The sequence below is a fragment of the Silene latifolia genome, chromosome 2, assembly GCF_048544455.1.
Source record: "Silene latifolia isolate original U9 population chromosome 2, ASM4854445v1, whole genome shotgun sequence".
Classification (NCBI taxonomy): domain Eukaryota; kingdom Viridiplantae; phylum Streptophyta; class Magnoliopsida; order Caryophyllales; family Caryophyllaceae; genus Silene; species Silene latifolia.
Genome location: NC_133527.1, coordinates 66089570 through 66112893, shown reverse-complemented (window position 1 = coordinate 66112893; position 23324 = coordinate 66089570).

Below are 23324 nucleotides of genomic sequence, written 5' to 3'. Positions count from 1 at the left end.
ACACAACGAATCACAAGGACTAATTAACAAGCACAAATGGTTCACACAATGAGTAACAATGACTAAAGAACATGGACAAATGGTACACACAACGAATCTCAAGGACTAATGAACACGGACAAATGGTTAGAACAACAAGTCACCATGACAAGTACAAATGTATCACACAACGAGTCACAAGGACTAATTAAGAAGCGCAAATGGTTCACACAATGAGTCACAAGGACTAAAGAACAAGGAAAAATGGTTCACACAATGAGTCACAAGGGATAATGAACAAGGACAAATGGTTCACACAACGAGTCACAATGACTAATGGACAAGGATAAATGGTTAGCACAACAAGTCACAATGACAAGGACAAAATTATTCACATAACGTGTCACAAGGACTAATGAACAAGGACAAATGGTTACACAACAAGTCACAAGGACTAAGAACAAGGACAAATGTTTTACACAACGAGTCATAAAGACTAATGAACAAGGACAAATGGTTAGAACAACAAGTCACCATGACAAGGATAAATGGATCACACAACGAGTCACAAGGAGTAATTAACAAGCACAAATGGTTCACACAACGAGTCCTAAGGACTGAAGAACAAGGACAAATGGTTCACACAATGAGTCACAAGGGATAATGAACAAGAACTAATGGTTTACACAACGAGTCACAAGGATTAATGAACAAGGACAAACGGTTCACACAACGAGTCACAAGGACTAATGAACAAGGACAAATGGTTTACACAACAAGTTACAAGGACTAGACAAATGTTTTACACAACGAGTCACAAGGACTAATGAACATGGACAAATGGTTAGAACAACAAGTCACCATGACAAGGACAAATATTTCACACAACGAATCACAAGGACTAAAGGACAAATGGATCACACAACGAGTCCTAAGGACTAAAGAACAAGGACAAATGGTTCACACAATGAGTCACAATGGATAATGAACAAGGACAAATGGTTCACACGAGTCACAAGGATTAATGAATAAGGAAAAACGGTTCACACAACGAGTCACAAGGACTAATGAACATGGACAAATGGTACACACAACGAGTCACAAGGACTAATGAACAAGGACAAATGGTTAGAACAACAAGTCACCATGACAAGGACAAATGGATCACACAACGAGTCACAAGGACAAATTAACAAGCGCAAATGGTTCACACAACGAGTCACAAGGGATAATGAACAAGGACAAATGGTTCACACAATTTGTCACAAGGGATAATGAACAAGGACAAATGGTTCACACAACGAGTCACAAGGATTAATGAACAAGGACAAACGATTCACACAACGACTCACCAGGACTAAAGAACAAGCACAAATGGTTTACACAACAAGTCTCAAGGACTAAGAACAAGGACAAATTTTTTACACAACAAGTCACGAGGACTAATGAACATGGAGAAATGGTTAGAACAACAAGTCTCCATGACAAGGACAAATAGTTCACACAACGAATCACAATAACTAATTAACAAGCACAAATGGTTCACACAACGAGTAATAAGGACTAAAGAACATGGACAAATTGTTCACACAACGAGTCACAAAGACTAATGAACAAGAACAAATGGTTAGAACAACAAGTCACCATTGCAAGGACAAAAGGATCACACAACGAGTCACAAGGAGTAATTAACAAGCACAAATGGTTCACACAACGAGTCACAAGGACTAAAGAACAAGGACAAATGGTTAACACAATGAGTCACAAGGGATAATGAACAAGGACAAATGGTTCACACAACGAGTCACAATGACTAATGAACAAGGATAAATGGTTAACACAACAAGTCACAAAGACAAGGACAAAATTATTCACACAACGTGTCACAAGGACTAAAGAAAAAGGACAAATGGTTTACACAACAAGTCACAAGGACTAAGAACAAAGATAAATGTTTTACACAACGAGTCCTAAAGACTAATGAACAAGGACAAATGGTTAGAACAAAAAGTCACCATGCCAAGGACAAATGGATCACACAACTAGTCACAAGGAGTAATTAACAAGCACAAATGGTTCACACAACGAGTCCTAAGGACTAAAGAACAAGGACAAATGGTTCACACAATGAGTCACAAGGGATAATGAACAAGGACAAATGGTTCACACAACGAGTCACAAGGATTAATGAACAAGGACAAACGGTTCACACAACGAGTCACAAGGACTAATGAACAAGGACAAATGGTTTACACAACAAGTCACAAGGACTAAGAACAAGGACAAATGTTTTACACAAGGAGTCACAAGGACTAATGAACATGGACAAATGGTTAGAACAACAAGTCAACATGACAAGGACAAATAGTACACACAACGAATCACAAGGACTAATTAACAAGCACAAATGGTTCACACAACGAGTCACAATGACTAAAGAACATGGACAAATGGTACACACAACAAATCACAAGGACTAATGAACAAAAACAAATGGTTAGAACAACAAGTCACCATGACAAGGACAAATGGATCACACAACGAGTCCTAAGGACTAAAGAACAAGGACAAATGGTTCACACAATGAGTCACAATGGATAATGAACAAGGACAAATGGTTCACACGAGTCACAAGGATTAATGAACAAGGACAAACGGTTCACACAACGAGTCACAAGGACTAATAAACAAGGTCAAATGGTTTACACAACAAGTTACAAGGACTAAGAACAAGGACAAATGTTTTACACAATGAGTCACAAGGACTAATGAACATGGACAAATGGTTAGAACAACAAGTCACCATGACATGGACAAATAGTTCACACAACGAATCACAAGGACTAATTAACAAGCACAAATGGTTCACACAACGAGTCAAAAGGACTAAAGAACATGGACAAATGGTACACACAACAAGTCACAAGGACTAATGAACAAGGAAAAATGGTTAGAACAACAAGTCACCATGACAAGGAAAAATGGATCACACAACGAGTCACAAGGACTAATTAACAAGCGCAAATGGTTCACACAACGAGTCACAAGGACTAAAGAACAAGGACAAATGGTTCACACAATGAGTCACAAGGGATAATGAACAAGGACATATGGTTCACACAACGAGTCACAAGGATTAATGAACAAGGACAAATGGTTCACACAACGAGTCACAAGGACTGCGAACAAGGACAAATGGTTTACACAACAAGTTACAAGGACTAAGAACAAGGACAAATGTTTTACACAACGAGTCACAAGGACTAATGAACATGGACAAATTGTTAGAACAACAAGTCACCATGACAAGGACAAATAGTTCACACAACGATTCACAAGGACTAATTAACAAGCACAAATGGTTCACACAACGAGTCACAAGGACTAAAGAACATGGACAAATGGTACACACAACGAGTCACAAGGACTAAAGAACATGGACAAATGGTTCACACAACGAGTCACAAGGGATAATGAACAAGGACAAATGGTTTACACAACGAGTCACAAGGATTAATGAACAAGGACAAACGGTTCACACAACGAGTCACAAGGACTAATGAACAAGGACAAATGGTTTACACAACAAGTCACAAGGACTAAGAACAAAGACAAATGTTTTACACAACGAGTCATAAAGACTAATGAACAAGGACAAATGGTTAGAACAAAAAGTCACCATGACAAGGACAAATGGATCACACAACGAGTCACAAGGATTAATTAACAAGCACAAATGGTTCACACAACGAGTCACAAGGACTAAAGAACATGGACAAATGGTTCACACAACGAGTCACAAGGACTAATGAACAAGGAAAAATGGTTAGAACAACAAGTCACCATGACAAGGACAAATGGATCACACAACGAGTCACAAGGACTAATTAACAAGCGCAAATGGTTCACACAACGAGTCACAAGGACTAAAGAACAAGGACAAATGGTTCACACAATGAGTCACAAGGGATAATGAACAAGGACGTATGGTTCACACAACGAGTCACAAGGATAAATGAACAAGGACAAACGGTTCACACAAGGACTAATGAACAATGACAAATTGTTTACACAACAAGTTACAAGGACTAAGAACAAGGACAAATGTTTTACACAACAAGTCACAAGGAATAATGAACATGGACAAATGGTTAGAACAACAAGTCACCATGACAAGGACAAATAGTTCACACAACGATTCACAAGGACTAATTAACAAGCACAAATGGTTCACACAACGAGTCACAAGGACTAAAGAACATGGACAAATGGTACACACAACGAGTCACAAGGACTAATGAACAAGGACAAATGGTTAGAACAACAAGTCACCATGACAAGGACAAATGGATCACACAACGAGTCACAAGGACTAATTAACAAGCGCAAATGGTTCACACAACGAGTCACAAGGACTAAAGAACAAGGACAAATGGTTCACACAATGAGTCACAAGGGATAATGAACAAGGACATATGGTTCACACAACGAGTCACAAGGATTAATGAACAAGGACAAATGGTTCACACAACGAGTCACCAGGACTAAAGAACAAGCACAAATGGTTTACACAACAAGTGTTAAGGACTAAGAATAAGGACAAATGTTTTACACAACGAGTCAAAAGGACTAATGAACATGGAGAAATGGTTAGAACAACAAGTCTCCATGACAAGGACAAATAGTTCACACAATGAATCACAAGGAATAATTAACAAGCACAAATGGTTCACACAACGAGTCACAAGGAGTAATTAACAAGCACAAATGGTTCACACAACGAGTCACAAGGACTAAAGAACATGGACAAATGGTACACACAACGAGTCACAAGGACTAATGAACAAGGACAAATGGTTAGAACAACAAGTCACCATGACAAGGACAAATGGATCACACAACGAGTCACAAGGACAAATTAACAAGCGCAAATGGTTCACACAACGAGTCACAAGGACTGAAGAACAAGGACAAATGGTTCACACAATTTGTCACAAGGGATAATGAACAAGGACAAATGGTTCACACAACGAGTCACAAGGATTAATGAACAAGGACAAACGATTCACACAACGACTCAACAGGACTAAAGAACAAGCACAAATGGTTTACACAACAAGTGTTAAGGACTAAAAATAAGGACAAATGTTTTACACAACGAGTCAAAAGGACTAATGAACATGGAGAAATGGTTAGAACAACAAGTCCCCATGACAAGGACAAATAGTTTACACAACGAATCACAAGGACTAAATAACAAGCACAAATGGTTCACACAACGAGTCACAAGGAGTAATTAACAAGCACAAATGGTTCACACAACGAGTCACAAGGACTAAAGAACATGGACAAATGGTACACACAACGAGTCACAAGGACTAATGAACAAGGACAAATGGTTAGAACAACAAGTCACCATGACAAGGACAAATGGATCACACAACGAGTCACAAGGTTAAATTAACAAGCGCAAATGGTTCACACAACGAGTCACAAGGACTGAAGAAAAAGGACAAATGGTAAACACAATTTGTCACAAGGGATAATGAACATGGACAAATGGTTCACACAACGAGCCACAAGGACAAACGAATCACACAACGACTCACCAGGACTAAAGAACAAGCACAAATGGTTTACACAACAAGTCTCAAGGACTAAGAACAAGGACAAATGTTTTACACAACAAGTCACAAGGACTAATGAACATGGAGAAATGGTTAGAACAACAAGTCTCCATGACAAGGACAAATAGTTCACACAACGAATCACAAGGACTAATTAACAAGCACAAATGGTTCACACAATGAGTAACAATGACTAAAGAACATGGACAAATGGTACACACAACGAATCACAAGGACTAATGAACACGGACAAATGGTTAGAACAACAAGTCACCATGACAAGTACAAATGGATCACACAACGAGTCACAAGGACTAATTAACAAGCGCAAATGGTTCACACAATGAGTCACAAGGACTAAAGAACAAGGAAAAATGGTTCACACAATGAGTCACAAGGGATAATGAACAAGGACAAATGGTTCACACAACGAGTCACAATGACTAATGGACAAGGATAAATAGTTAGCACAACAAGTCACAATGACAAGGACAAAATTATTCACATAACGTGTCACAAGGACTAATGAACAAGGACAAATGGTTTACACAACAAGTCACAAGGACTAAGAACAAGGACAAATGTTTTACACAACGAGTCATAAAGACTAATGAACAAGGACAAATGGTTAGAACAACAAGTCACCATGACAAGGATAAATGGATCACACAACGAGTCACAAGGAGTAATTAACAAGCACAAATGGTTCACACAACGAGTCCTAAGGACTGAAGAACAAGGACAAATGGTTCACACAATGAGTCACAAGGGATAATGAACAAGAACTAATGGTTTACACAACGAGACACAAGGATTAATGAACAAGGACAAACGGTTCACACAACGAGTCACAAGGACTAATGAACAAGGACAAATGGTTTACACAACAAGTTACAAGGACTAGACAAATGTTTTACACAACGAGTCACAAGGACTAATGAACATGGACAAATGGTTAGAACAACAAGTCACCATGACAAGGACAAATATTTCACACAACGAATCACAAGGACTAAAGGACAAATGGATCACACAACGAGTCCTAAGGACTAAAGAACAAGGACAAATGGTTCACACAATGAGTCACAATGGATAATGAACAAGGACAAATGGTTCACACGAGTCACAAGGATTAATGAATAAGGAAAAACGGTTCACACAATGAGTCACAAGGACTAATGAACATGGACAAATGGTACACACTACGAGTCACAAGGACTAATGAACAAGGACAAATGGTTAGAACAACAAGTCACCATGACAAGGACAAACGGTTCACACAACGAGTCATAAGGACTAATGAACATGGACAAATGGTACACACAACGAGTCACAAGGACTAATGAACAAGGACAAATGGTTAGAACAACAAGTCACCATGACAAGGACAAATGGATTACACAACGATTCACAAGGACAAATTACCAAGCGCAAATGGTTCACACAACGAGTCACAAGGACTAAAGAACAAGGACAAATGGTTCACTCAATTTGTCAAAAGGGATAATGAAGAAGGACAAATGATTCACACAAACAGTCACAAGGACTAAAGAACAAGGAAAAATGGTTCACACAATGAGTCACAAGGGATAATGAACAAGGACAAATGGTTCACACAACGAGTCACAATGACTAATGGACAAGGATAAATGGTTAGCACAACAAGTCACAATGACAAGGACAAAATTATTCACATAACGTGTCACAATGACTAATGAACAAGGACAAATGGTTACACAACAAGTCACAAGGACTAAGAACAAGGACAAATGTTTTACACAACGAGTCATAAAGACTAATGAACAAGGACAAATGGTTAGAACAACAAGTCACCATGACATGGATAAATGGATCACACAACGAGTCACAAGGAGTAATTAACAAGCACAAATGGTTCACACAACGAGTCCTAAGGACTGAAGAACAAGGACAAATGGTTCACACAATGAGTCACAAGGGATAATGAACAAGAACTAATGGTTTACACAACGAGTCACAAGGATTAATGAACAAGGACAAACGGTTCACACAACGAGTCACAAGGACTAATGAACAAGGACAAATGGTTTACACAACAAGTTACAAGGACTAGACAAATGTTTTACACAACGAGTCACAAGGACTAATGAACATGGACAAATGGTTAGAACAACAAGTCACCATGACAAGGACAAATATTTCACACAACGAATCACAAGGACTAAAGGACAAATGGATCACACAACGAGTCCTAAGGACTAAAGAACAAGGACAAATGGTTCACACAATGAGTCACAATGGATAATGAACAAGGACAAATGGTTCACACGAGTCACAAGGATTAATGAATAAGGAAAAACGGTTCACACAACGAGTCACAAGGACTAATGAACATGGACAAATGGTACACACAACGAGTCACAAGGACTAATGAACAAGGACAAATGGTTAGAACAACAAGTCACCATGACAAGGACAAAAGGATCACACAACGAGTCACAAGGACAAATTAACAAGCGCAAATGGTTCACACAACGATTCACAAGGACTGAAGAACAAGGACAAATGGTTCACACAATTTGTCACAAGGGATAATGAACAAGGACAAATGGTTCACACAACGAGTCACAAGGATTAATGAACAAGGACAAACGATTCACACAACGACTCACCAGGACTAAAGAACAAGCACAAATGGTTTACACAACAAGTCTCAAGGACTAAGAACAAGGACAAATGTTTTACACAACAAGTCACAAGGACTAACGAACATGGAGAAATGGTTAGAACAACAAGTCTCCATGACAAGGACAAATAGTTCACACAACGAATCACAATAACTAATTAACAAGCACAAATGGTTCACACAACGAGTAATAAGGACTAAAGAACATGGACAAATTGTTCACACAACGAGTCACAAGGACTAATGAACAAGAACAAATGGTTAGAACAACAAGTCACCATTGCAAGGACAAAAGGATCACACAACGAGTCACAAGGAGTAATTAACAAGCACAAATGGTTCACAAAACGAGTCACAAGGACTAAAGAACAAGGACAAATGGTTAACACAATGAGTCACAAGGGATAATGAACAAGGACAAATGGTTCACACAACGAGTCACAATGACTAATGAACAAGGATAAATGGTTAACACAACAAGTCACAAAGACAAGGACAAAATTATTCACACAACGTGTCACAAGGACTAATGAAAAAGGACAAATGGTTTACACAACAAGTCACAAGGACTAAGAACAAAGATAAATGTTTTACACAACGAGTCCTAAAGACTAATGAACAAGGACAAATGGTTAGAACAAAAAGTCACCATGCCAAGGATAAATGGATCACACAACGAGTCACAAGGAGTAATTAACAAGCACAAATGGTTCACACAACGAGTCCTAAGGACTAAAGAACAAGGACAAATGGTTCACACAATGAGTCACAAGGGATAATGAACAAGGACAAATGGTTCACACAACGAGTCACAAGGATTAATGAACAAGGACAAACGGTTCACACAACGAGTCACAAGGACTAATGAACAAGGACAAATGGTTTACACAACAAGTCACAAGGACTAAGAATAAGGACAAATGTTTTACACAAGGAGTCACAAGGACTAATGAACATGGACAAATGGTTAGAACAACAAGTCAACATGACAAGGACAAATAGTACACACAACGAATCACAAGGACTAATTAACAAGCACAAATGGTTCACACAACGAGTCACAATGACTAAAGAACATGGACAAATGGTACACACAACAAATCACAAGGACTAATGAACAAAAACAAATGGTTAGAACAACAAGTCACCATGACAAGGACAAATGGATCACACAACGAGTCCTAAGGACTAAAGAACAAGGACAAATGGTTCACACAATGAGTCACAATGGATAATGAACAAGGACAAATGGTTCACACGAGTCACAAGGATTAATGAACAAGGACAAACGGTTCACACAACGAGTCACAAGGACTAATAAACAAGGTCAAATGGTTTACACAACAAGTTACAAGGACTAAGAACAAGGACAAATGTTTTACACAACGAGTCACAAGGACTAATGAACATGGACAAATGGTTAGAACAACAAGTCACCATGACATGGACAAATAGTTCACACAACGAATCACAAGGACTAATTAACAAGCACAAATGGTTCACACAACGAGTCAAAAGGACTAAAGAACATGGACAAATGGTACACACAACAAGTCACAAGGACTAATGAACAAGGAAAAATGGTTAGAACAACAAGTCACCATGACAAGGAAAAATGGATCACACAACGAGTCACAAGGACTAATTAACAAGCGCAAATGGTTCACACAACGAGTCACAAGGACTAAAGAACAAGGACAAATGGTTCACACAATGAGTCACAAGGATTAATGAACAAGGACAAATGGTTCACACAACGAGTCACAAGGATTAATGAACAAGGACAAATGGTTCACACAACGAGTCACAAGGACTACTGAACAAGGACAAATGGTTTACACAACAAGTTACAAGGACTAAGAACAAGGACAAATGTTTTACACAACGAGTCACAAGGACTAATGAACATGGACAAATTGTTAGAACAACAAGTCACCATGACAAGGACAAATAGTTCACACAACGATTCACAAGGACTAATTAACAAGCACAAATGGTTCACACAACGAGTCACAAGGACTAAAGAACATGGACAAATGGTACACACAACGAGTCACAAGGACTAAAGAACATGGACAAATGGTTCACACAACGAGTCACAAGGGATAATGAACAAGGACAAATGGTTTACACAACGAGTCACAAGGATTAATGAACAAGGACAAACGGTTCACACAACGAGTCACAAGGACTAATGAACAAGGACAAATGGTTTACACAACAAGTCACAAGGACTAAGAACAAAGACAAATGTTTTACACAACGAGTCATAAAGACTAATGAACAAGGACAAATGGTTAGAACAAAAAGTCACCATGACAAGGACAAATGGATCACACAACGAGTCACAAGGATTAATTAACAAGCACAAATGGTTCACACAACGAGTCACAAGGACTAAAGAACATGGACAAATGGAACACACAACGAGTCACAAGGACTAATGAACAAGGAAAAATGGTTAGAACAACAAGTCACCATGACAAGGACAAATGGATCACACAACGAGTCACAAGGACTAATTAACAAGCGCAAATGGTTCACACAACGAGTCACAAGGACTAAAGAACAAGGACAAATGGTTCACACAATGAGTCACAAGGATTAATGAACAAGGACATATGGTTCACACAACGAGTCACAAGGATTAATGAACAAGGACAAACGGTTCACACAAGGACTAATGAACAAGGACAAATTGTTTACACAACAAGTTACAAGGACTAAGAACAAGGACAAATGTTTTACACAACAAGTCACAAGGAATAATGAACATGGACAAATGGTTAGAACAACAAGTCACCATGACAAGGACAAATAGTTCACACAACGATTCACAAGGACTAATTAACAAGCACAAATGGTTCACACAACGAGTCACAAGGACTAAAGAACATGGACAAATGGTACACACAACGAGTCACAAGGACTAATGAACAAGGACAAATGGTTAGAACAACAAGTCACCATGACAAGGACAAATGGATCACACAACGAGTCACAAGGACTAATTAACAAGCGCAAATGGTTCACACAACGAGTCACAAGGACTAAAGAACAAGGACAAATGGTTCACACAATGAGTCACAAGGAATAATGAACAAGGACAAATGGTTCACACAACGAGTCACAAGGATTAATGAACAAGGACAAATGGTTCACACAACGAGTCACCAGGACTAAAGAACAAGCACAAATGGTTTACACAACAAGTGTTAAGGACTAAGAATAAGGACAAATGTTTTACACAACGAGTCAAAAGGACTAATGAACATGGAGAAATGGTTAGAACAAGTCTCCATGACAAGGACAAATAGTTCACACAATGAATCACAAGGAATAATTAACAAGCACAAATGGTTCACACAACGAGTCACAAGGAGTAATTAACAAGCACAAATGGTTCACACAACGAGTCACAAGGACTAAAGAACATGGACAAATGGTACACACAACGAGTCACAAGGACTAATGAACAAGGACAAATGGTTAGAACAACAAGTCACCATGACAAGGACAAATGGATCACACAACGAGTCACAAGGACAAATTAACAAGCGCAAATGGTTCACACAACGAGTCACAAGGACTGAAGAACAAGGACAAATGGTTCACACAATTTGTCACAAGGGATAATGAACAAGGACAAATGGTTCACACAACGAGTCACAAGGATTAATGAACAAGGACAAACGATTCACACAACGACTCAACAGGACTAAAGAACAAGCACAAATGGTTTACACAACAAGTGTTAAGGACTAAAAATAAGGACAAATGTTTTACACAACGAGTCAAAAGGACTAATGAACATGGAGAAATGGTTAGAACAACAAGTCCCCATGACAAGGACAAATAGTTTACACAACGAATCGCAAGGACTAAATAACAAGCACAAATGGTTCACACAACGAGTCACAAGGAGTAATTAACAAGCACAAATGGTTCACACAACGAGTCACAAGGACTAAAGAACATGGACAAATGGTACACACAACGAGTCACAAGGACTAATGAACAAGGACAAATGGTTAGAACAACAAGTCACCATGACAAGGACAAATGGATCACACAACGAGTCACAAGGTTAAATTAACAAGCGCAAATGGTTCACACAACGAGTCACAAGGACTGAAGAACAAGGACAAATGGTTCACACAATTTGTCACAAGGGATAATGAACATGGACAAATGGTTCACACAACGAGCCACAAGGATTAATGGACAAGGACAAACGATTCACACAACGACTCACCAGGACTAAAGAACAAGCACAAATGGTTTACACAACAAGTCTCAAGGACTAAGAACAAGGACAAATGTTTTACACAACAAGTCACAAGGACTAATGAACATGGAGAAATGGTTAGAACAACAAGTCTCCATGACAAGGACAAATAGTTCACACAACGAATCACAAGGACTAATTAACAAGCACAAATGGTTCACACAATGAGTAACAATGACTAAAGAACATGGACAAATGGTACACACAACGAATCACAAGGACTAATGAACACGGACAAATGGTTAGAACAACAAGTCACCATGACAAGTACAAATGGATCACACAACGAGTCACAAGGACTAATTAACAAGCGCAAATGGTTCACACAATGAGTCACAAGGACTAAAGAACAAGGAAAAATGGTTCACACAATGAGTCACAAGGGTTAATGAACAAGGACAAATGGTTCACACAACGAGTCACAATGACTAATGGACAAGGATAAATGGTTAGCACAACAAGTCACAATGACAAGGACAAAATTATTCACATAACGTGTCACAAGGATTAATGAACAAGGACAAATGGTTTACACAACAAGTCACAAGGACTAAGAACAAGGACAAATGTTTTACACAACGAGTCATAAAGACTAATGAACAAGGACAAATGGTTAGAACAACAAGTCACCATGACAAGGATAAATGGATCACACAACGAGTCACAAGGAGTAATTAACAAGCACAAATGGTTCACACAACGAGTCCTAAGGACTGAAGAACAAGGACAAATGGTTCACACAATGAGTCACAAGGGATAATGAACAAGAACTAATGGTTTACACAACGAGACACAAGGATTAATGAACAAGGACAAACGGTTCACACAACGAGTCACAAGGACTAATGAACAAGGACAAATGGTTTACACAACAAGTTACAAGGACTAGACAAATGTTTTACACAACGAGTCACAAGGACTAATGAACATGGACAAATGGTTAGAACAACAAGTCACCATGACAAGGACAAATATTTCACACAACGAATCACAAGGACTAAAGGACAAATGGATCACACAACGAGTCCTAAGGACTAAAGAACAAGGACAAATGGTTCACACAATGAGTCACAATGGATAATGAACAAGGACAAATGGTTCACACGAGTCACAAGGATTAATGAATAAGGAAAAACGGTTCACACAATGAGTCACAAGGACTAATGAACATGGACAAATGGTACACACTACGAGTCACAAGGACTAATGAACAAGGACAAATGGTTAGAACAACAAGTCACCATGACAAGGACAAACGGTTCACACAACGAGTCATAAGGACTAATGAACATGGACAAATGGTACACACAACGAGTCACAAGGACTAATGAACAAGGACAAATGGTTAGAACAACAAGTCACCATGACAAGGACAAATGGATTACACAACGATTCAGAAGGACAAATTACCAAGCGCAAATGGTTCACACAACGAGTCACAAGGACTAAAGAACAAGGACAAATGGTTCACTCAATTTGTCAAAAGGGATAATGAAGAAGGACAAATGATTCACACAAAGAGTCACAAGGATTAATGAACAAGGACAAACGATTCACACAACGAGTCACCGGGACTAAAGAACAAGCACAAATGGTTTACACAACAAGTCTTAAGGACTAAGAACAAGGACAAATGTTTTACACAACAAGTCACAAGGACTAATGAACAAAGAGAAACGGTTAGAACAACAAGTCTCCATGACAAGGATAAATAGTTCACACAACGAATCACAAGGACTAATTAACAAGCACAAATGGTTCACACAACGAGTAATAAGGACTAAAGAACATGGACAAATTGTTCACACAACGAGTCACAAGGACTAATGAACAAGGACAAATGGTTAGAACAAAAAGTCACCATTGCAAGGACATATGGATCACACAACGAGTCACAAGGAGTAATTAACAAGCACAAATGGTTCACATAACGAGTCACAAGGACTAAAGAACAAGCACAAATGGTTCACACAACGAGTCACAAGGATTAATGAACAAGGACAAATGGTTCACACAACGAGTCACCAGGACTAAAGAACAAGCACAAATGGTTTACACAACAAGTGTTAAGGACTAAGAATAAGGACAAATGTTTTACACAACGAGTCAAAAGGACTAATGAACATGGAGAAATGGTTAGAACAACAAGTCTCCATGACAAGGACAAATAGTTCACAAAACGAATCACAAGGAATAATTAACAAGCACAAATGGTTCACACAACGAGTCACAAGGAGTAATTAACAAGCACAAATGGTTCACACAACGAGTCACAAGGACTAAAGAACATGGACAAATGGTACACACAACGAGTCACAAGGACTAATGAACAAGGACAAATGGTTAGAACAACAAGTCACCATGACAAGGACAAATGGATCACACAACGAGTCACAAGGACAAATTAACAAGCGCAAATGGTTCACACAACGAGTCACAAGGATCGAAGAACAAGGACAAATGGTTCACACAATTTGTCACAAGGGATAATGAACAAGGACAAATGGTTCACACAACGAGTCACAAGGATTAATGAACAAGGACAAACGATTCACACAACGACTCAACAGGACTAAAGAACAAGCACAAATGGTTTACACAACAAGTGTTAAGGACTAAAAATAAGGACAAATGTTTTACACAACGAGTCAAAAGGACTAATGAACATGGAGAAATGGTTAGAACAACAAGTCTCCATGACAAGGACAAATAGTTTACACAACGAATCACAAGGACTAAATAACAAGCACAAATGGTTCACACAACGAGTCACAAGGAGTAATTAACAAGCACAAATGGTTCACACAACGAGTCACAAGGACTAAAGAACATGGACAAATGGTACACACAACGAGTCACAAGGACTAATGAACAAGGACAAATGGTTAGAACAACAAGTCACCATGACAAGGACAAATGGATCACACAACGAGTCACAAGGACAAATTAACAAGCGCAAATGGTTCACACAACGAGTCACAAGGACTGAAGAACAAGGACAAATGGTTCACACAATTTGTCACAAGGGATAATGAACATGGACAAATGGTTCACACAACGAGCCACAAGGATTAATGGACAAGGACAAACGATTCACACAACGACTCACCAGGACTAAAGAACAAGCACAAATGGTTTACACAACAAGTCTCAAGGACTAAGAACAACGACAAATGTTTTACACAACAAGTCACAAGGACTAATGAACATGGAGAAATGGTTAGAACAACAAGTCTCCATGAAAAGGACAAATAGTTCACACAACGAATCACAAGGACTAATTAACAAGCACAAATGGTTCACACAATGAGTAACAATGACTAAAGAACATGGACAAATGGTACACACAACGAATCTCAAGGACTAATGAACACGGACAAATGGTTAGAACAACAAGTCACCATGACAAGTACAAATGTATCACACAACGAGTCACAAGGACTAATTAACAAGCGCAAATGGTTCACACAATGAGTCACAAGGACTAAAGAACAAGGAAAAATGGTTCACACAATGAGTCACAAGGTATAATGAACAAGGACAAATGGTTCACACAACGAGTCACAATGACTAATGGACAAGGATAAATGGTTAGCACAACAAGTCACAATGACAAGGACAAAATTATTCACATAACGTGTCACAAGGACTAATGAACAAGGACAAATGGTTTACACAACAAGTCACAAGGACTAAGAACAAGGACAAATGTTTTACACAACGAGTCATAAAGACTAATGAACAAGGACAAATGGTTAGAACAACAAGTCACCATGACAAGGATAAATGGATCACACAACGAGTCACAAGGAGTAATTAACAAGCACAAATGGTTCACACAACGAGTCCTAAGGACTGAAGAACAAGGACAAATGGTTCACACAATGAGTCACAAGGGATAATGAACAAGAACTAATGGTTTACACAACGAGTCACAAGGATTAATGAACAAGGACAAACGGTTCACACAACGAGTCACAAGGACTAATGAACAAGGACAAATGGTTTACACAACAAGTTACAAGGACTAGACAAATGTTTTACACAACGAGTCACAAGGACTAATGAACATGGACAAATGGTTAGAACAACAAGTCACCATGACAAGGACAAATATTTCACACAACGAATCACAAGGACTAAAGGACAAATGGATCACACAACGAGTCCTAAGGACTAAAGAACAAGGACAAATGGTTCACACAATGAGTCACAATGGATAATGAACAAGGATAAATGGTTCACACGAGTCACAAGGATTAATGAATAAGGAAAAACGGTTCACACAATGAGTCACAAGGACTAATGAACATGGACAAATGGTACACACTACGAGTCACAAGGACTAATGAACAAGGACAAATGGTTAGAACAACAAGTCACCCTTACAAGGACAAACGGTTCACACAACGAGTCATAAGGACTAATGAACATGGACAAATGGTACACACAACGAGTCACAAGGACTAATGAACAAGGACAAATGGTTAGAACAACAAGTCACCATGACAAGGACAAATGGATTACACAACGATTCACAAGGACAAATTACCAAGCGCAAATGGTTCACACAACGAGTCACAAGGACTAAAGAACAAGGACAAATGGTTCACTCAATTTGTCAAAAGGGATAATGAAGAAGGACAAATGATTCACACAAAGAGTCACAAGGATTAATGAACAAGGACAAACGATTCACACAACGAGTCACCGGGACTAAAGAACAAGCACAAATGGTTTACACAACAAGTCTTAAGGACTAAGAACAAGGACAAATGTTTTACACAACAAGTCACAAGGACTAATGAACAAAGAGAAACGGTTAGAACAACAAGTCTCCATGACAAGGATAAATAGTTCACACAACGAATCACAAGGACTAATTAACAAGCACAAATGGTTCACACAACGAGTAATAAGGACTAAAGAACATGGACAAATTGTTCACACAACGAGTCACAAGGACTAATGAACAAGGACAAATGGTTAGAACAAAAAGTCACCATTGCAAGGACATATGGATCACACAACGAGTCATAAGAAGTAATTAACAAGCACAAATGGTTCACATAACGAGTCACAAGGACTAAAGAACAAGCACAAATGGTTCACACAACGAGTCACAAGGATTAATGAACAAGGACAAATGGTTCACACAACGAGTCACCAGGACTAAAGAACAAGCACAAATGGTTTACACAACAAGTGTTAAGGACTAAGAATAAGGACAAATGTTTTACACAACGAGTCAAAAGGACTAATGAACATGGAGAAATGGTTAGAACAACAAGTCTCCATGACAAGGACAAATAGTTCACAAAACGAATCACAAGGAATAATTAACAAGCACAAATGGTTCACACAACGAGTCACAAGGAGTAATTAACAAGCACAAATGGTTCACACAACGAGTCACAAGGACTAAAGAACATGGACAAATGGTACACACAACGAGTCACAAGGACTAATGAACAAGGACAAATGGTTAGAACAACAAGTCACCATGACAAGGACAAATGGATCACACAACGAGTCACAAGGACAAATTAACAAGCGCAAATGGTTCACACAACGAGTCACAAGGACTGAAGAACAAGGACAAATGGTTCACACAATTTGTCACAAGGGATAATGAACAAGGACAAATGGTTCACACAACGAGTCACAAGGATTAATGAACAAGGACAAACGATTCACACAACGACTCAACAGGACTAAAGAACAAGCACAAATGGTTTACACAACAAGTGTTAAGGACTAAAAATAAGGACAAATGTTTTACACAACGAGTCAAAAGGACTAATGAACATGGAGAAATGGTTAGAACAACAAGTCTCCATGACAAGGACAAATAGTTTACACAACGAATCACAAGGACTAAATAACAAGCACAAATGGTTCACACAACGAGTCACAAGGAGTAATTAACAAGCACAAATGGTTCACACAACGAGTCACAAGGACTAAAGAACATGGACAAATGGTACACACAACGAGTCACAAGGACTAATGAACAAGGACAAATGGTTAGAACAACAAGTCACCATGACAAGGACAAATGGATCACACAACGAGTCACAAGGACAAATTAACAAGCGCAAATGGTTCACACAACGAGTCACAAGGACTGAAGAACAAGGACAAATGGTTCACACAATTTGTCACAAGGGATAATGAACATGGACAAATGGTTCACACAACGAGCCACAAGGATTAATGGACAAGGACAAACGATTCACACAACGACTCACCAGGACTAAAGAACAAGCACAAATGGTTTACACAACAAGTCTCAAGGACTAAGAACAACGACAAATGTTTTACACAACAAGTCACAAGGACTAATGAACATGGAGAAATGGTTAGAACAACAAGTCTCCATGAAAAGGACAAATAGTTCACACAACGAATCACAAGGACTAATTAACAAGCACAAATGGTTCACACAATGAGTAACAATGACTAAAGAACATGGACAAATGGTACACACAACGAATCTCAAGGACTAATGAACACGGACATATGGTTAGAACAACAAGTCACCATGACAAGTACAAATGTATCACACAACGAGTCACAAGGACTAATTAACAAGCGCAAATGGTTCACACAATGAGTCACAAGGACTAAAGAACAAGGAAAAATGGTTCACACAATGAGTCACAAGGGATAATGAACAAGGACAAATGGTTCACACAACGAGTCACAATGACTAATGGACAAGGATAAATGGTTAGCACAACAAGTCACAATGACAAGGACAAAATTATTCACATAACGTGTCACAAGGACTAATGAACAAGGACAAATGGTTTACACAACAAGTCACAAGGACTAAGAACAAGGACAAATGTTTTACACAACGAGTCATAAAGACTAATGAACAAGGACAAATGGTTAGAACAACAAGTCACCATGACAAGGATAAATGGATCACACAACGAGTCACAAGGAGTAATTAACAAGCACAAATGGTTCACACAACGAGTCCTAAGGACTGAAGAACAAGGACAAATGGTTCACACAATGAGTCACAAGGGATAATGAACAAGAACTAATGGTTTACACAACGAGTCACAAGGATTAATGAACAAGGACAAACGGTTCACACAACGAGTCACAAGGACTAATGAACAAGGACAAATGGTTTACACAACAAGTTACAAGGACTAGACAAATGTTTTACACAACGAGTCACAAGGACTAATGAACATGGACAAATGGTTAGAACAACAAGTCACCATGACAAGGACAAATATTTCACACAACGAATCACAAGGACTAAAGGACAAATGGATCACACAACGAGTCCTAAGGACTAAAGAACAAGGACAAATGGTTCACACAATGAGTCACAATGGATAATGAACAAGGATAAATGGTTCACACGAGTCACAAGGATTAATGAATAAGGAAAAACGGTTCACACAATGAGTCACAAGGACTAATGAACATGGACAAATGGTACACACTACGAGTCACAAGGACTAATGAACAAGGACAAATGGTTAGAACAACAAGTCACCATGACAAGGACAAACGGTTCACACAACGAGTCATAAGGACTAATGAACATGGACAAATGGTACACACAACGAGTCACAAGGACTAATGAACAAGGACAAATGGTTAGAACAACAAGTCACCATGACAAGGACAAATGGATTACACAACGATTCACAAGGACAAATTACCAAGCGCAAATGGTTCACACAACGAGTCACAAGGACTAAAGAACAAGGACAAATGGTTCACTCAATTTGTCAAAAGGGATAATGAAGAAGGACAAATGATTCACACAAAGAGTCACAAGGATTAATGAACAAGGACAAACGATTCACACAACGAGTCACCGGGACTAAAGAACAAGCACAAATGGTTTACACAACAAGTCTTAAGGACTAAGAACAAGGACAAATGTTTTACACAACAAGTCACAAGGACTAATGAACAAAGAGAAACGGTTAGAACAACAAGTCTCCATGACAAGGATAAATAGTTCACACAACGAATCACAAGGACTAATTAACAAGCACAAATGGTTCACACAACGAGTAATAAGGACTAAAGAACATGGACAAATTGTTCACACAACGAGTCACAAGGACTAATGAACAAGGACAAATGGTTAGAACAAAAAGTCACCATTGCAAGGACATATGGATCACACAACGAGTCACAAGAAGTAATTAACAAGCACAAATGGTTCACATAACGAGTCACAAGGACTAAAGAACAAGCACAAATGGTTCACACAACGAGTCACAAGGATTAATGAACAAGGACAAATGGTTCACACAACGAGTCACCAGGACTAAAGAACAAGCACAAATGGTTTACACAACAAGTGTTAAGGACTAAGAATAAGGACAAATGTTTTACACAACGAGTCAAAAGGACTAATGAACATGGAGAAATGGTTAGAACAACAAGTCTCCATGACAAGGACAAATAGTTCACAAAACGAATCACAAGGAATAATTAACAAGCACAAATGGTTCACACAACGAGTCACAAGGAGTAATTAACAAGCACAAATGGTTCACACAACGAGTCACAAGGACTAAAGAACATGGACAAATGGTACACACAACGAGTCACAAGGACTAATGAACAAGGACAAATGGTTAGAACAACAAGTCACCATGACAAGGACAAATGGATCACACAACGAGTCACAAGGACAAATTAACAAGCGCAAATGGTTCACACAACGAGTCACAAGGACTGAAGAACAAGGACAAATGGTTCACACAATTTGTCACAAGGGATAATGAACAAGGACAAATGGTTCACACAACGAGTCACAAGGATTAATGAACAAGGACAAACGATTCACACAACGACTCAACAGGACTAAAGAACAAGCACAAATGGTTTACACAACAAGTGTTAAGGACTAAAAATAAGGACAAATGTTTTACACAACGAGTCAAAAGGACTAATGAACATGGAGAAATGGTTAGAACAACAAGTCTCCATGACAAGGACAAATAGTTTACACAACGAATCACAAGGACTAAATAACAAGCACAAATGGTTCACACAACGAGTCACAAGGAGTAATTAACAAGCACAAATGGTTCACACAACGAGTCACAAGGACTAAAGAACATGGACAAATGGTACACACAACGAGTCACAAGGACTAATGAACAAGGACAAATGGTTAGAACAACAAGTCACCATGACAAGGACAAATGGATCACACAACGAGTCACAAGGACAAATTAACAAGCGCAAATGGTTCACACAACGAGTCACAAGGACTGAAGAACAAGGACAAATGGTTCACACAATTTGTCACAAGGGATAATGAACATGGACAAATGGTTCACACAACGAGCCACAAGGATTAATGGACAAGGACAAACGATTCACACAACGACTCACCAGGACTAAAGAACAAGCACAAATGGTTTACACAACAAGTCTCAAGGACTAAGAACAACGACAAATGTTTTACACAACAAGTCACAAGGACTAATGAACATGGAGAAATGGTTAGAACAACAAGTCTCCATGACAAGGACAAATAGTTCACACAACGAATCACAAGGACTAATTAACAAGCACAAATGGTTCACACAATGAGTAACAATGACTAAAGAACATGGACAAATGGTACACACAACGAATCTCAAGGACTAATGAACACGGACAAATGGTTAGAACAACAAGTCACCATGACAAGTACAAATGTATCACACAACGAGTCACAAGGACTAATTAACAAGCGCAAATGGTTCACACAACGAGTCACAAGGACTAAAGAACAAGGACAAATGGTTCACACAATGAGTCACAAGGACTAAAGAACAAGGAAAAATGGTTCACACAATGAGTCACAAGGGATAATGAACAAGGACAAATGGTTCACACAACGAGTCACAATGACTAATGGACAAGGATAAATGGTTAGCACAACAAGTCACAATGACAAGGACAAAATTATTCACATAACGTGTCACAAGGACTAATGAACAAGGACAAATGGTTTACACAACAAGTCACAAGGACTAAGAACAAGGACAAATGTTTTACACAACGAGTCATAAAGACTAATGAACAAGGACAAATGGTTAGAACAACAAGTCACCATGACAAGGATAAATGGATCACACAACGAGTCACAAGGAGTAATTAACAAGCACAAATGGTTCACACAACGAGTCCTAAGGACTGAAGAACAAGGACAAATGGTTCACACAATGAGTCACAAGGGATAATGAACAAGAACTAATGGTTTACACAACGAGTCACAAGGATTAATGAACAAGGACAAACGGTTCACACAACGAGTCACAAGGACTAATGAACAAGGACAAATGGTTTACACAACAAGTTACAAGGACTAGACAAATGTTTTACACAACGAGTCACAAGGACTAATGAACATGGACAAATGGTTAGAACAACAAGTCACCATGACAAGGACAAATATTTCACACAACGAATCACAAGGACTAAAGGACAAATGGATCACACAACGAGTCCTAAGGACTAAAGAACAAGGACAAATGGTTCACACAATGAGTCACAATGGATAATGAACAAGGACAAATGGTTCACACGAGTCACAAGGATTAATGAATAAGGAAAAACGGTTCACACAATGAGTCACAAGGACTAATGAACATGGACAAATGGTACACACTACGAGTCACAAGGACTAATGAACAAGGACAAATGGTTAGAACAACAAGTCACCATGACAAGGACAAACGGTTCACACAACGAGTCATAAGGACTAATGAACATGGAC